Source organism: Coregonus lavaretus (assembly GCF_964263955.1).
Source record: "Coregonus lavaretus genome assembly, chromosome: 25".
NCBI classification, from domain to species: Eukaryota; Metazoa; Chordata; class Actinopteri; order Salmoniformes; family Salmonidae; genus Coregonus; species Coregonus lavaretus.
Window position 1 is genome coordinate 46173808 of NC_140012.1, and position 15167 is coordinate 46188974.

At 48.1% G+C, this 15167-nt stretch overlaps 1 pseudogene across 1 annotated transcript in view; it reads left to right on the plus strand.

Annotated features, from left to right (window-relative positions):
• LOC311100397 (kelch domain-containing protein 3-like) overlaps positions 1–15167 on the plus strand; it is a 388555-nt pseudogene that overhangs the window by 150076 nt on the left and 223312 nt on the right. Inside the window, exon 9 of the transcript XR_014615747.1 lies at positions 1025–1098. The product of XR_014615747.1 is annotated as a kelch domain-containing protein 3-like (transcript). The remainder of the gene's footprint in view (positions 1–1024; positions 1099–15167) is intronic.

Sequence of the window (15167 nt, forward strand, 5' to 3'; positions counted from 1 at the left end):
GGGTGATAAAAGCCTACTGGGTGATAAAAGCCTACTGGGTGATAAAAGCCTACTGGGTAATAAAAGCCTACTGGGTGATAAAAGCCTGCTGTGTAATAAAAGCCTACTGGGTGATAAAAGCCTACTGGGTGATAAAAGCCTACTGGGTGATTAAAGCCTACTGGGTGATAAAAGCCTACTGGGTGATAAAAGCCTACTGGGTAATAAAAGCCTGCTGGGTGATAAAAGCCTACTGGGTGATAAAAGCCTACTGGGTAATAAAAGCCTACTGGGTGATAAAAGCCTACTGGGTGATAAAAGCCTACTGGGTGATTAAAGCCTACTGGGTGATAAAAGTCTACTGGGTGATAAAAGCCTACTGGGTGATAAAAGCCTACTGGGAGATAAAAGTCTACTGGGTGATAAAAGCCTACTGGGTGATAAAAGCCTACTGGGTAATAAAAGCCTACTGGGTAATAAAAGCCTGCTGGGTGATAAAAGCCTGCTGGGTAATAAAAGCCTACTGGGTGATAAAAGCCTACTGGGTGATAAAAGCCTACTGGGTAATAAAAGCATACTGGGTGATAAAAGCCTACTGGGTAATAAAAGCCTACTGGGTGATAAAAGCCTACTGGGTTCATCAATGGGACTTTGCTCCCACCCATTCAGGACATCTACTGTAAACTGTTTCTGAGGAAGAGCCGCAGAATCACCAAGGACTCCACACACCAACCATGAGCTTTGTTCACTCCCTCCATCGGGCGGACTTTATCTGATACCAACAGGCTCAGAGACAGTTTCATCTACAAGCCGTCAGACTGCTGAACTCTAGAACTGGACTGGCCACCTGCACTGACTCTCTGCACCTTAGCACACATGTACACACCCACACAGACACAGTCATCAACACACACACACACACACACACCCACACAGACACAGTCATCAACACACACACACACCCCGCAGAACTGCAGCTACCAGACTCTTATTATTATTGCTAAATACTGAACAATTTAAACACTTGCCCCAATCTCCTCCACAGCCCATGTCCAGAACAGGGAATGGGAGATGAGTTTAACCTCATGGATCATTCAGACCTCTACATACTAGACTTCAGTAAGTATCCCCTCTCTCTTGCTCGCTCTCTCTAGCTCACTCTCTCTCTCAATTCAAAGGGCTTTATTGGCATGGGAAACATATGTTAACATTGCCAAAGCAAGTGAAATAGATAATAAACAAAAGTTAAATAAACAATCAATGAATGAGAGTGAATGGCCTGGCCATAGTAAACACGTACAGAGCCTTCAGAAAGTATTCAGACCCCTTGACTTATTCCACATTTTGTTGTTACAGCCTGAATTCAGAATGGATTAAATATATTTAAATTCAATAGATCACCCATCTACACACAGTACCCCGTCATTCTTCAAGGTCTGTCAAATTGGTTGTTTATCATTGCTAGACAACCATTTTCAGGTCTTGCCATAGATTTTCAAGTAGATTTAAGTCAAAACTGTAACTAGGCCACTCAGGAACATTCAATGTCATCTTGGTAAGCAACTCCAGTGTATATTTGGCCTTGTGTTTTAGGGTATTGTCCTGCTGAAAGGTGAATTTTGTCTCCCAGTGTCTGTTGGAAAGCAGATTGAACCAGGTTTTCCTCTAGTCTCCCAGTGTCTGTTGGAAAGCAGATTGAACCAGGTTTTCCTCTAGTCTCCCAGTGTCTGGTGGAAAGCAGATTGAACCAGGTTTTCCTCTAGTCTCCCAGTGTCTGGTGGAAAGCAGATTGAACCAGGTTTTCCTCTAGTCTCCCAGTGTCTGGTGGAAAGCAGACTGAACCAGGTTTTCCTCTAGTCTCCCAGTGTCTGGTGGACAGCAGACCGAACCAGGGTTTCCTCTAGTCTCCCAGTGTCTGGTGGACAGCAGACCGAACCAGGGTTTCCTCTAGTCTCCCAGTGTCTGGTGGAAAGCAGATTGAACCAGGTTTTCCTCTAGTCTCCCAGTGTCTGGTGGAAAGCAGATTGAACCAGGTTTTCCTCTAGTCTCCCAGTGTCTGGTGGAAAGCAGATTGAACCAGGTTTTCCTCTAGTCTCCCAGTGTCTGGTGGAAAGCAGACTGAACCAGGGTTTCCTCTAGTCTCCCAGTGTCTGGTGGAAAGCAGACTGAACCAGGGTTTCCTCTAGTCTCCCAGTGTCTGGGGGAAAGCAGACTGAACCAGGTTTTCCTCTAGTCTCCCAGTGTCTGGTGGAAAGCAGATTGAACCAGGTTTTCCTCTAGTCTCCCAGTGTCTGGTGGAAAGCAGACTGAACCAGGTTTTCCTCTAGTCTCCCAGTGTCTGGTGGACAGCAGACCGAACCAGGGTTTCCTCTAGTCTCCCAGTGTCTGGTGGACAGCAGACCGAACCAGGGTTTCCTCTAGTCTCCCAGTGTCTGGTAGACAGCAGATTGAACCAGGTTTTCCTCTAGTCTCCCAGTGTCTGGTGGAAAGCAGACTGAACCAGGGTTTCCTCTAGTCTCCCAGTGTCTGGTGGACAGCAGACTGAACCAGATACTCCTCTAGTCTCCCAGTGTCTGGTGGAAAGCAGACTGAACCAGGTTTTCCTCTAGTCTCCCAGTGTCTGGTGGAAAGCAGACTGAACCAGGTTTTCCTCTAGTCTCCCAGTGTCTGGTGGAAAGCAGACTGAACCAGGTTTTCCTCTAGTCTCCCAGTGTCTGGTGGAAAGCAGACTGAACCAGGTTTTCCTCTAGTCTCCCAGTGTCTGGTGGAAAGCAGATTGAACCAGGTTTTCCTCTAGTCTCCCAGTGTCTGGTGGAAAGCAGACTGAACCAGGGTTTCCTCTAGTCTCCCAGTGTCTGGTGGACAGCAGACTGAACCAGGTTTTCCTCTAGTCTCCCAGTGTCTGGTGGAAAGCAGACTGAACCAGGGTTTCCTCTAGTCTCCCAGTGTCTGGTGGAAAGCAGACTGAACCAGGGTCTCCTCTAGTCTCCCAGTGTCTGGTGGAAAGCAGACTGAACCAGGGTCTCCTCTAGTCTCCCAGTGTCTGGTGGAAAGCAGACTGAACCAGGGTTTCCTCTAGTCTCCCAGTGTCTGGTGGAAAGCAGACTGAACCAGGGTTTCCTCTAGTCTCCCAGTGTCTGGTGGAAAGCAGACTGAACCAGGGTCTCCTCTAGTCTCCCAGTGTCTGGTGGAAAGCAGACTGAACCAGGGTCTCCTCTAGGAGTTTGTCTGTGTTTAGCTCTATTCCGTTTCTTTTTATCCTAAAAAACTCCCCAGTCCTTGCCGATGACAAGCATCCCCATAACATGATGCAGCCACCACCATGCTTGAACATATGAAGAGTGGTACTCAGTGATATGTTGGATTTGCCCCAAACATAACACTTCAGGACATAAAGTTCATTTTTCACCTTTTTCTTTTTGCGCCTTGTTGCAAACAGGATGCATGTTTGGGAATATTTATATTCTGTACAGGCTTCGCTCTTTTCACTCTGTCAATTAGGTTATTATTGTGGGGTAACTACAATGTTGTTGATCCATCCTCAGTTTTCTCCTATCACAGCCATTAAACTCTGTAACTGTTTTAAAGTCAAATCCCTGAGCGGTTTCCTTCCTCTCCGGAAACTGAGTTAGAAAGAACGCCTGTATCTTTTGTAGTGACTGGGTATATTGATACACCATCCAAAGTGTAATTAATAACTTCACCATGCTCAAAGGGATATTCAATGTCTGCTTATTTAATTTCTTTACCCATCTACCAATAGGTGCCCTTCTTTGTGAGGCATTGGAAAACCTCCCTGGTCTTTGTGGTTGAATCTGTGTTTGAAATTCACTGATCGACTGAGGGACCTTACAGATTTTAGATTTTAGTCATTTAGCCATCTTATCCAGAGCGACTTACAGTTAGTGAGTGCATACATTTTTCATACAGATAATTGTATGTGTGGAGGTAGTCATTCAAAAATCATGTTAACACTATCATTGCACACAGAGTTAGTCAATGCAACTTATTATTTGACTTGTTAAGCACATTTTTACTCCTGAACTTATTTTAGGCTTGCCATAACAAAGGGGTTGAATACTTATTGACTCAAGACATTTCAGCTTTAAATGTTTAATTCATTTGTTTAAAATAATCTAAAAACATAATTCCACTTTGACATTATGGGGTATTGTGTGTAGGTCAGTTACACAACATCTAAATGTAATCTATTTTAAATGCAGGCTGTAACACAACAACATGTGGAAAAGCCAAGGGGTTAGAATACCTTCTGAAGGGACTGTATGTCATCTCTGTTCTGTTGTGCTGTTCGTCTGTGTCTGTCATTTAAGTGTGTGTGTGTGTGTCCTGAAGTTGAGTGGTTGCATTTATTTAAAGGTGCCACATAGGATTTCTGTTGATTTTTTTGCATTGTAATTTCAGAAAATGTCCATAATACACTGTGTACAAAACATTAAGAACACCTGCTCTTTCCATGACATAGACTGACCAGGTGAATCCAGGTGAAAGCTAAGATCCCTTATTGATGTCACTTGTTAAATCCACATCAATCAGTGTAGATGAAGGGGAGGAGACAGGTTAAAGAAGGAATTTTAAGCCCCGAGACATGGATTGTGTATTGGTGCCATTCAGAGCGTGAATGGGAAAGACAAAATATTTAAGTGCCTTTGAACGGGGTATGGTAGTAGGTGCCAGGTGCACCGGTTTGAGTGTGTCAAGAACTTCAACCCTGCTGGGCTTTTCACACTCAACAGTTCCCCGTGTGTATCAAGAATCGTCCGCCACCCGATGGACATCCAGCTAACTTGACACAACTGTGGGAAGCATTGGAGTCAACATGGGCCAGCATCCCTGTGGAACGCTTTCAACACCTTGTAGAGTCCATGCCCCGACAAATTAAGGCTGTTCTGAGGGCAAAAGGTGGTGCAACTCAATATTAGGAAGGTGTTCTTAATGTTTTGTGCACTCAGTGTATATCTGCAGTAATAGTGGAATGATAGTGTTTCACAGCATTGTGGCTGCGTTATCTAGTGGAAATCGCTCTGTCATTTCCTGGTTGCTAAAATTCCAAAACCGAAAGTATAACACTCAAGCGCCAGTAATTCAAAACCAATGCCTCCCCTCCCCTCCATCCCATTTCCTGTAACATGGCGGAGACTCTCGCTTGAGGCTTTTACTTTCTGTTTGGTCCACCAGCTTCAAACAGCTGTGAAAAAGATATTTTTTGTTATTGAAAATATATTTCACAGCGATGATTACAATGATTCCATACACTATTCAGTGCTTGTTTTCTCACAGAAACAGAAACTGAACGAACAGTGTAGAATTTGAGCAACCAGGAAATTAGTGATTTCCACTAGATAACACAGCCACAAAGTCAGAACAGCTTTCTCATTTTGACAACCATATCGCTCCGGCAGGAGAAATCAATAGCCGAATATTATATTACAATCACAACACTGGCGGGTAAGTAATACTGTGAAACACTATCATTCCCCTATTACTGAACATATATTATGGACATTTTCTGAAATTACAAAAATACTACAAAAATCCCATGTGTACCACCTAAAATCCTATGTGTACCCAACTCCACCCCCCTCTGACCTACTGAATCAGTCTGAACTCCACCCCCCTCTGACCTACTGAATCAGTCTGAACTCCACCCCCCTCTGACCTACTGAATCAGTCTGAACTCTACCCCCCCCCCTCTGACCTACTGAATCAGTCTGAACTCTACCCCCCTCTGACCTACTGAATCAGTCTGAACTCCACCCCCCTCTGACCTACTGAATCAGTCTGAACTCTACCCCCCCCCCCTCTGACCTACTGAATCAGTCTGAACTCTACCCCCCTCTGACCTACTGAATCAGTCTGAACTCTACCCCCTCTGAGCTGGTCTACTGAATCAGTCTGAACTCTACCCCCCTCTGACCTTCTACTGAATCAGTCTGAACTCTACCCCCCTCTGAGCTGGTCTACTGAATCAGTCTGAACTCTACCCCCTCTGAGCTGGTCTACTGAATCAGTCTGAACTCTACCCTCCTCTGACCTTCTACTGAATCAGTCTGAACTCTACCCCCCTCTGACCTTCTACTGAATCAGTCTGAACTCTACCCCCCTCTGACCTTCTACTGAATCAGTCTGAACTCTACCCCCCTCTAACCTTCTACTGAATCAGTCTGAACTCTACCCCCCTCTGAACTTCTACTGAATCAGTCTGAACTCTACCCCCCTCATACCTTGTCTACTGAATCAGTCTGAACTCTACCCCCCTCTAACCTTCTACTGAATCAGTCTGAACTCTACCCCCCTCTGGGCTGGTCTACTGAATCAGTCTGAACTCTACCCCCCTCTGAACTTCTACTGAATCAGTCTGAACTCTACCCCCCTCTGAACTTCTACTGAATCAGTCTGAACTCTACCCCCCTCATACCTTGTCTACTGAATCAGTCTGAACTCTACCCCCCTCTAACCTTCTACTGAATCAGTCTGAACTCTACCCCCCTCTGGGCTGGTCTACTGAATCAGTCTGAACTCTACCCCCCTCTGAACTTCTACTGAATCAGTCTGAACTCTACCCCCCTCTGAACTTCTACTGAATCAGTCTGAACTCTACCCCCCTCATACCTTGTCTACTGAATCAGTCTGAACTCTACCCCCCTCTGAGCTTGTCTACTGAATCAGTCTGAACTCTACCCCCCTCTAACCTTCTACTGAATCAGTCTGAACTCTACCCCCCTCTGGGCTGGTCTACTGAATCAGTCTGAACTCTACCCCCCTCTCAGCTGGTCTACTGAATCAGTCTGAACTCTACCCCCCTCTAACCTTCTACTGAATCAGTCTGAACTCTACCCCCCTCATACCTTGTCTACTGAATCAGTCTGAACTCTACCCCCCTCTGAGCTTGTCTACTGAATCAGTCTGAACTCTACCCCCCTCTAACCTTCTACTGAATCAGTCTGAACTCTACCCCCCTCTGAGCTGGTCTACTGAATCAGTCTGAACTCTACCCCCCTCTAATCTTCTACTGAATCAGTCTGAACTCTACCCTCCTCTAACCTTCTACTGAATCAGTCTGAACTCTACCCCCCTCTAACCTTCTACTGAATCAGTCTGAACTCTAGCCCCCTCTGGGCTGGTCTACTGAATCAGTCTGAACTCTACCCCCCTCTGACCTTCTACTGAATCAGTCTGAACTCTACCCCCCTCTGAACTTCTACTGAATCAGTCTGAACTCTACCCCCCTCATACCTTGTCTACTGAATCAGTCTGAACTCTACCCCCCTCTAACCTTCTACTGAATCAGTCTGAACTCTACCCCCCTCTGAGCTGGTCTACTGAATCAGTCTGAACTCTACCCCCCTCTGACCTTCTACTGAATCAGTCTGAACTCTACCCCCCTCATACCTTGTCTACTGAATCAGTCTGAACTCTACCCCCCTCTAACCTTCTACTGAATCAGTCTGAACTCTACCCCCCTCTGGGCTGGTCTACTGAATCAGTCTGAACTCTACCCCCCTCTGAGCTGGTCTCCTGAATCAGTCTGAACTCTACCCCCCTCTAACCTTCTACTGAATCAGTCTGAACTCTACCCCCCTCTGAGCTGGTCTACTGAATCAGTCTGAACTCTACCCCCCTCTGAGCTGGTCTACTGAATCAGTCTGAACTCTACCCCCCTCTAATCTTCTACTGAATCAGTCTGAACTCTACCCTCCTCTAACCTTCTACTGAATCAGTCTGAACTCTACCCCCCTCTGAGCTGGTCTACTGAATCAGTCTGAACTCTACCCCCCTCTAACCTTCTACTGAATCAGTCTGAACTCTACCCCCCTCTGGGCTGGTCTACTGAATCAGTCTGAACTCTACCCCCCTCTGGGCTGGTCTACTGAATCAGTCTGAACTCTACCCCCCTCTGAGCTGGTCTACTGAATCAGTCTGAACTCTACCCCCCTCTCAGCTGGTCTACTGAATCAGTCTGAACTCTACCCCCCTCTGAGCTGGTCTACTGAATCAGTCTGAACTCTACCCCCCTCTGAGCTGGTCTACTGAATCAGTCTGAACTCTACCCCCCTCTGAGCTGGTCTCCTGAATCAGTCTGAACTCTACCCCCCTCTAACCTTCTACTGAATCAGTCTGAACTCTACCCCCCTCTGAGCTGGTCTACTGAATCAGTCTGAACTCTACCCCCCTCTGAGCTGGTCTCCTGAATCAGTCTGAACTCTACCCCCCTCTAATCTTCTACTGAATCAGTCTGAACTCTACCCCCCTCTGAGCTGGTCTACTGAATCAGTCTGAACTCTACCCCCCTCTGAGCTGGTCTACTGAATCAGTCTGAACTCTACCCCCCTCTAATCTTCTACTGAATCAGTCTGAACTCTACCCCCCTCTGAGCTGGTCTACTGAATCAGTCTGAACTCTACCCCCCTCTAATCTTCTACTGAATCAGTCTGAACTCTACCCCCCTCTAACCTTCTACTGAATCAGTCTGAACTCTACCCCCCTCTGAGCTGGTCTACTGAATCAGTCTGAACTCTACCCCCCTCTAACCTTCTACTGAATCAGTCTGAACTCTACCCCCCTCTGAGCTGGTCTACTGAATCAGTCTGAACTCTACCCCCCTCTAATCTTCTACTGAATCAGTCTGAACTCTACCCTCCTCTAACCTTCTACTGAATCAGTCTGAACTCTACCCTCCTCTAACCTTCTAATGAATCAGTCTGAACTCTACCCCCCTCTGAGCTGGTCTACTGAATCAGTCTGAACTCTACCCCCCTCTGACCTTCTACTGAATCAGTCTGAACTCTACCCCCCTCTGACCTTCTACTGAATCAGTCTGAACTCTACCCCCCTCTGACCTTCTACTGAATCAGTCTGAACTCTAGCCCCCTCTGGGCTGGTCTACTGAATCAGTCTGAACTCTACCCCCCTCTGAGCTGGTCTACTGAATCAGTCTGAACTCTACCCCCCTCTGAGCTGGTCTACTGAATCAGTCTGAACTCTACCCCCCTCTGACCTTCTACTGAATCAGTCTGAACTCTACCCCCCTCTGACCTTCTACTGAATCAGTCTGAACTCTACCCCCCTCTGGGCTGGTCTACTGAATCAGTCTGAACTCTACCCCCCTCTGAGCTGGTCTACTGAATCAGTCTGAACTCTACCCCCCTCTGAGCTGGTCTACTGAATCAGTCTGAACTCTACCCCCCTCTGACCTTCTACTGAATCAGTCTGAACTCTACCCCCCTCTGAACTTCTACTGAATCAGTCTGAACTCTACCCCCTCTGAGCTTGTCTACTGAATCAGTCTGAACTCTACCCCCCTCTGACCTCCTACTGAATCAGTCTGAACTCTAGCCCCCTCTGGGCTGGTCTACTGAATCAGTCTGAACTCTACCCCCCTCTGAGCAGGTCTACTGAATCAGTCTGAACTCTACCCCCCTCTGAGCTGGTCTACTGAATCAGTCTGAACTCTACCCCCCTCTGAGCTGGTCTCCTGAATCAGTCTGAACTCTACCCCCCTCTGACCTGGTCTACTGAATCAGTCTGAACTCTACCCCCCTCTAACCTTCTACTGAATCAGTCTGAACTCTACCCCCCTCTCAGCTGGTCTACTGAATCAGTCTGAACTCTACCCCCCTCTGAGCTGGTCTACTGAATCAGTCTGAACTCTACCCCCCTCTGACCTTCTACTGAATCAGTCTGAACTCTACCCCCCTCTGAGCTGGTCTACTGAATCAGTCTGAACTCTACCCCCCTCTGGGCTGGTCTACTGAATCAGTCTGAACTCTACCCCCCTCTGAGCTGGTCTACTGAATCAGTCTGAACTCTACCCCCCTCTGAGCTGGTCTACTGAATCAGTCTGAACTCTACCCCCCTCTAATCTTCTACTGAATTGGTCTGAACTCTACCCCCCTCTGAGCTGGTCTACTGAATCAGTCTGAACTCTACCCCCCTCTAATCTTCTACTGAATCAGTCTGAACTCTACCCCCCTCTGACCTTCTACTGAATCAGTCTGAACTCTACCCCCCTCTGACCTTCTACTGAATCAGTCTGAACTCTACCCCCCTCTGACCTTCTACTGAATCAGTCTGAACTCTACCCCCCTCTGACCTTCTACTGAATCAGTCTGAACTCTACCCCCCTCTGAACTTCTACTGAATCAGTCTGAACTCTACCCCCCTCATACCGTGTCTACTGAATCAGTCTGAACTCTATCCCCCTCTGACCTTCTACTGAATCAGTCTGAACTCTACCCCCCTCTGAGCTGGTCTACTGAATCAGTCTGAACTCTACCCCCCTCTGAGCTGGACTACTGAATCAGTCTGAACTCTACCCCCCTCTGACCTTCTACTGAATCAGTCTGAACTCTACACCCTTCTGAGCTGGTCTACTGAATCAGTCTGAACTCTACCCCCCTCTAATCTTCTACTGAATCAGTCTGAACTCTACCCCCCTCTGACCTTCTACTGAATCAGTCTGAACTCTACCCCCCTCTGACCTTCTACTGAATCAGTCTGAACTCTACCCCCCTCTGAACTTCTACTGAATCAGTCTGAACTCTACCCCCCTCATACCTTGTCTACTGAATCAGTCTGAACTCTACCCCCCTCTCAGCTGGTCTACTGAATCAGTATGAACTCTACCCCCCTCTGAGCTTCTACTGAATCAGTCTGAACTCTACCCCCCTCTGACCTTCTACTGAATCAGTCTGAACTCTACCCCCCTCTGAACTTCTACTGAATCAGTCTGAACTCTACCCCCCTCTGAGCTGGTCTACTGAATCAGTCTGAACTCTACCCCCCTCTGAACTTCTAATGAATCAGTCTGAACTCTACCCCCCTCTGACCTTCTACTGAATCAGTCTGAACTCTACCCCCCTCTGACCTTCTACTGAATCAGTCTGAACTCTACCCCCCTCTGAACTTCTACTGAATCAGTCTGAACTCTACCCCCCTCATACCTTGTCTACTGAATCAGTCTGAACTCTACCCCCCTCTGAGCTGGTCTACTGAATCAGTCTGAACTCTACCCCCCTCTAACCTTCTACTGAATCAGTCTGAACTCTACCCCCCTCTGAGCTGGTCTACTGAATCAGTCTGAACTCTACCCCCCTCTGACCTGGTCTACTGAATCAGTCTGAACTCTACCCCCCTCTGAGCTGGTCTACTGAATCAGTCTGAACTCTACCTCCCTCTGACCTTCTACTGAATCAGTCTGAACTCTACCCCCCTCTGACCTTCTACTGAATCAGTCTGAACTCTACCCCCCTCTGAGCTGGTCTACTGAATCAGTCTGAACTCTACCCCCCTCTAATCTTCTACTGAATCAGTCTGAACTCTAGCCCCCTCTGGGCTGGTCTACTGAATCAGTCTGAACTCTACCCCCCTCTGAGCTGGTCTACTGAATCAGTCTGAACTCTACCCCCCTCTGAGCTGGTCTCCTGAATCAGTCTGAACTCTACCCCCCTCTGAGCTGGTCTACTGAATCAGTCTGAACTCTACCCCCCTCTAACCTTCTACTGAATCAGTCTGAACTCTACCCCCCTCTGAGCTGGTCTACTGAATCAGTCTGAACTCTACCCCCCTCTGGGCTGGTCTACTGAATCAGTCTGAACTCTACCCCCCTCTAACCTTCTACTGAATCAGTCTGAACTCTACCCCCCCCCCCCCCCCCTCTGACCTGGTCTACTGAATCAGTCTGAACTCTACCCCCCTCTGAGCTGGTCTACTGAATCAGTCTGAACTCTACCCCCCTCTGAGCTGGTCTACTGAATCAGTCTGAACTCTACCCCCCTCTGAGCTGGTCTACTGAATCAGTCTGAACTCTACCCCCCTCTGACCTTCTACTGAATCAGTCTGAACTATACCCCCCTCTGAGCTGGTCTACTGAATCAGTCTGAACTCTACCCCCCTCTAATCTTCTACTGAATTGGTCTGAACTCTACCCCCCTCTGAGCTGGTCTACTGAATCAGTCTGAACTCTACCCCCCTCTGACCTTCTACTGAATCAGTCTGAACTCTACCCCCCTCTGAACTTCTACTGAATCAGTCTGAACTCTACCCCCCTCTGACCTTCTACTGAATCAGTCTGAACTCTACCCCCCTCTAACCTTCTACTGAATCAGTCTGAACTCTACCCTCCTCTAACCTTCTACTGAATCAGTCTGAACTCTACCCCCCTCTGACCTTCTACTGAATCAGTCTGAACTCTACCCCCTCTAACCTTCTACTGAATCAGTCTGAACTCTACCCCCCTCTGAGCTGGTCTACTGAATCAGTCTGAACTCTACCCCCCTCTGACCTTCTACTGAATCAGTCTGAACTCTACCCCCCTCTGAACTTCTACTGAATCAGTCTGAACTCTACCCCCCTCATACCTTGTCTACTGAATCAGTCTGAACTCTACCCCCCTCTGAGCTGGTCTACTGAATCAGTCTGAACTCTACCCCCCTCTAACCTTCTACTGAATCAGTCTGAACTCTACCCCCCTCTGAGCTGGTCTACTGAATCAGTCTGAACTCTACCCCCCTCTGACCTGGTCTACTGAATCAGTCTGAACTCTACCCCCCTCTGAGCTGGTCTACTGAATCAGTCTGAACTCTACCTCCCTCTGACCTTCTACTGAATCAGTCTGAACTCTACCCCCCTCTGACCTTCTACTGAATCAGTCTGAACTCTACCCCCCTCTGAGCTGGTCTACTGAATCAGTCTGAACTCTACCCCCCTCTAATCTTCTACTGAATCAGTCTGAACTCTAGCCCCCTCTGGGCTGGTCTACTGAATCAGTCTGAACTCTACCCCCCTCTGAGCTGGTCTACTGAATCAGTCTGAACTCTACCCCCCTCTGAGCTGGTCTCCTGAATCAGTCTGAACTCTACCCCCCTCTGAGCTGGTCTACTGAATCAGTCTGAACTCTACCCCCCTCTAACCTTCTACTGAATCAGTCTGAACTCTACCCCCCTCTGAGCTGGTCTACTGAATCAGTCTGAACTCTACCCCCCTCTGGGCTGGTCTACTGAATCAGTCTGAACTCTACCCCCCTCTAACCTTCTACTGAATCAGTCTGAACTCTACCCCCCCCCCCCCCCCCTCTGACCTGGTCTACTGAATCAGTCTGAACTCTACCCCCCTCTGAGCTGGTCTACTGAATCAGTCTGAACTCTACCCCCCTCTGAGCTGGTCTACTGAATCAGTCTGAACTCTACCCCCCTCTGAGCTGGTCTACTGAATCAGTCTGAACTCTACCCCCCTCTGACCTTCTACTGAATCAGTCTGAACTCTACCCCCCTCTGAGCTGGTCTACTGAATCAGTCTGAACTCTACCCCCCTCTAATCTTCTACTGAATTGGTCTGAACTCTACCCCCCTCTGAGCTGGTCTACTGAATCAGTCTGAACTCTACCCCCCTCTGACCTTCTACTGAATCAGTCTGAACTCTACCCCCCTCTGAACTTCTACTGAATCAGTCTGAACTCTACCCCCCTCTGACCTTCTACTGAATCAGTCTGAACTCTACCCCCCTCTAACCTTCTACTGAATCAGTCTGAACTCTACCCTCCTCTAACCTTCTACTGAATCAGTCTGAACTCTACCCCCCTCTGACCTTCTACTGAATCAGTCTGAACTCTACCCCCCTCTGAACTTCTACTGAATCAGTCTGAACTCTACCCCCCTCTAACCTTCTACTGAATCAGTCTGAACTCTACCCCCCTCTGAGCTGGTCTACTGAATCAGTCTGAACTCTACCCCCCTCTGACCTTCTACTGAATCAGTCTGAACTCTACCCCCCTCTGACCTTCTACTGAATCAGTCTGAACTCTACCCCCCTCTAACCTTCTACTGAATCAGTCTGAACTCTAGCCCCCTCTGGGCTGGTCTACTGAATCAGTCTGAACTCTACCCCCCTCTGAGCTGGTCTCCTGAATCAGTCTGAACTCTACCCCCCTCTGAGCTGGTCTACTGAATCAGTCTGAACTCTACCCCCCTCTAACCTTCTACTGAATCAGTCTGAACTCTACCCCCCTCTGAGCTGGTCTACTGAATCAGTCTGAACTCTACCCCCCTCTAACCTTCTACTGAATCAGTCTGAACTCTACCCCCCTCTGAGCTGGTCTACTGAATCAGTCTGAACTCTACCCCCCTCTAACCTTCTACTGAATCAGTCTGAACTCTACCCCCTCTAACCTTCTACTGAATCAGTCTGAACTCTACCCCCCTCTGACCTGGTCTACTGAATCAGTCTGAACTCTACCCCCCTCTGAGCTGGTCTACTGAATCAGTCTGAACTCTACCCCCCTCTGAGCTGGTCTACTGAATCAGTCTGAACTCTACCCCCCTCTGACATTCTACTGAATCAGTCTGAACTCTACCCCCCTCTGAGCTTGTCTACTGAATCAGTCTGAACTCTACCCCCCTCTGACATTCTACTGAATCAGTCTGAACTCTACCCCCCTCTGAGCTGGTCTACTGAATCAGTCTGAACTCTACCCCCCTCTGAGCTGGTCTACTGAATCAGTCTGAACTCTACCCCCCTCTGAGCTTGTCTACTGAATCAGTCTGAACTCTACCCCCCTCTGACCTTCTACTGAATCAGTCTGAACTCTACCCCCCTCTGACCTTCTACTGAATCAGTCTGAACTCTACCCCCCTCTGAACTTCTACTGAATCAGTCTGAACTCTACCCCCCTCATACCTTGTCTACTGAATCAGTCTGAACTCTACCCCCCTCTCAGCTGGTCTACTGAATCAGTATGAACTCTACCCCCCTCTGAGCTGGTCTACTGAATCAGTCTGAACTCTACCCCCCTCTGACCTTCTACTGAATCAGTCTGAACTCTACCCCCCTCTGAGCTGGTCTACTGAATCAGTCTGAACTCTACCCCCCTCTGAGCTGGTCTACTGAATCAGTCTGAACTCTACCCCCCTCTAACCTTCTACTGAATCAGTCTGAACTCTACCCCCCTCTGAGCTGGTCTACTGAATCAGTCTGAACTCTACCCCCCTCTGACCTTCTACTGAATCAGTCTGAACTCTACCCCCCTCTGAGCTGGTCTACTGAATCAGTCTGAACTCTACCCTCCTCTAACCTTCTACTGAATCAGTCTGAACTCTAGCCCCCTCTGGGCTGGTCTACTGAATCAGTCTGAACTCTACCCCCCTCTGAGCTGGTCTACTGAATCAGTCTGAACT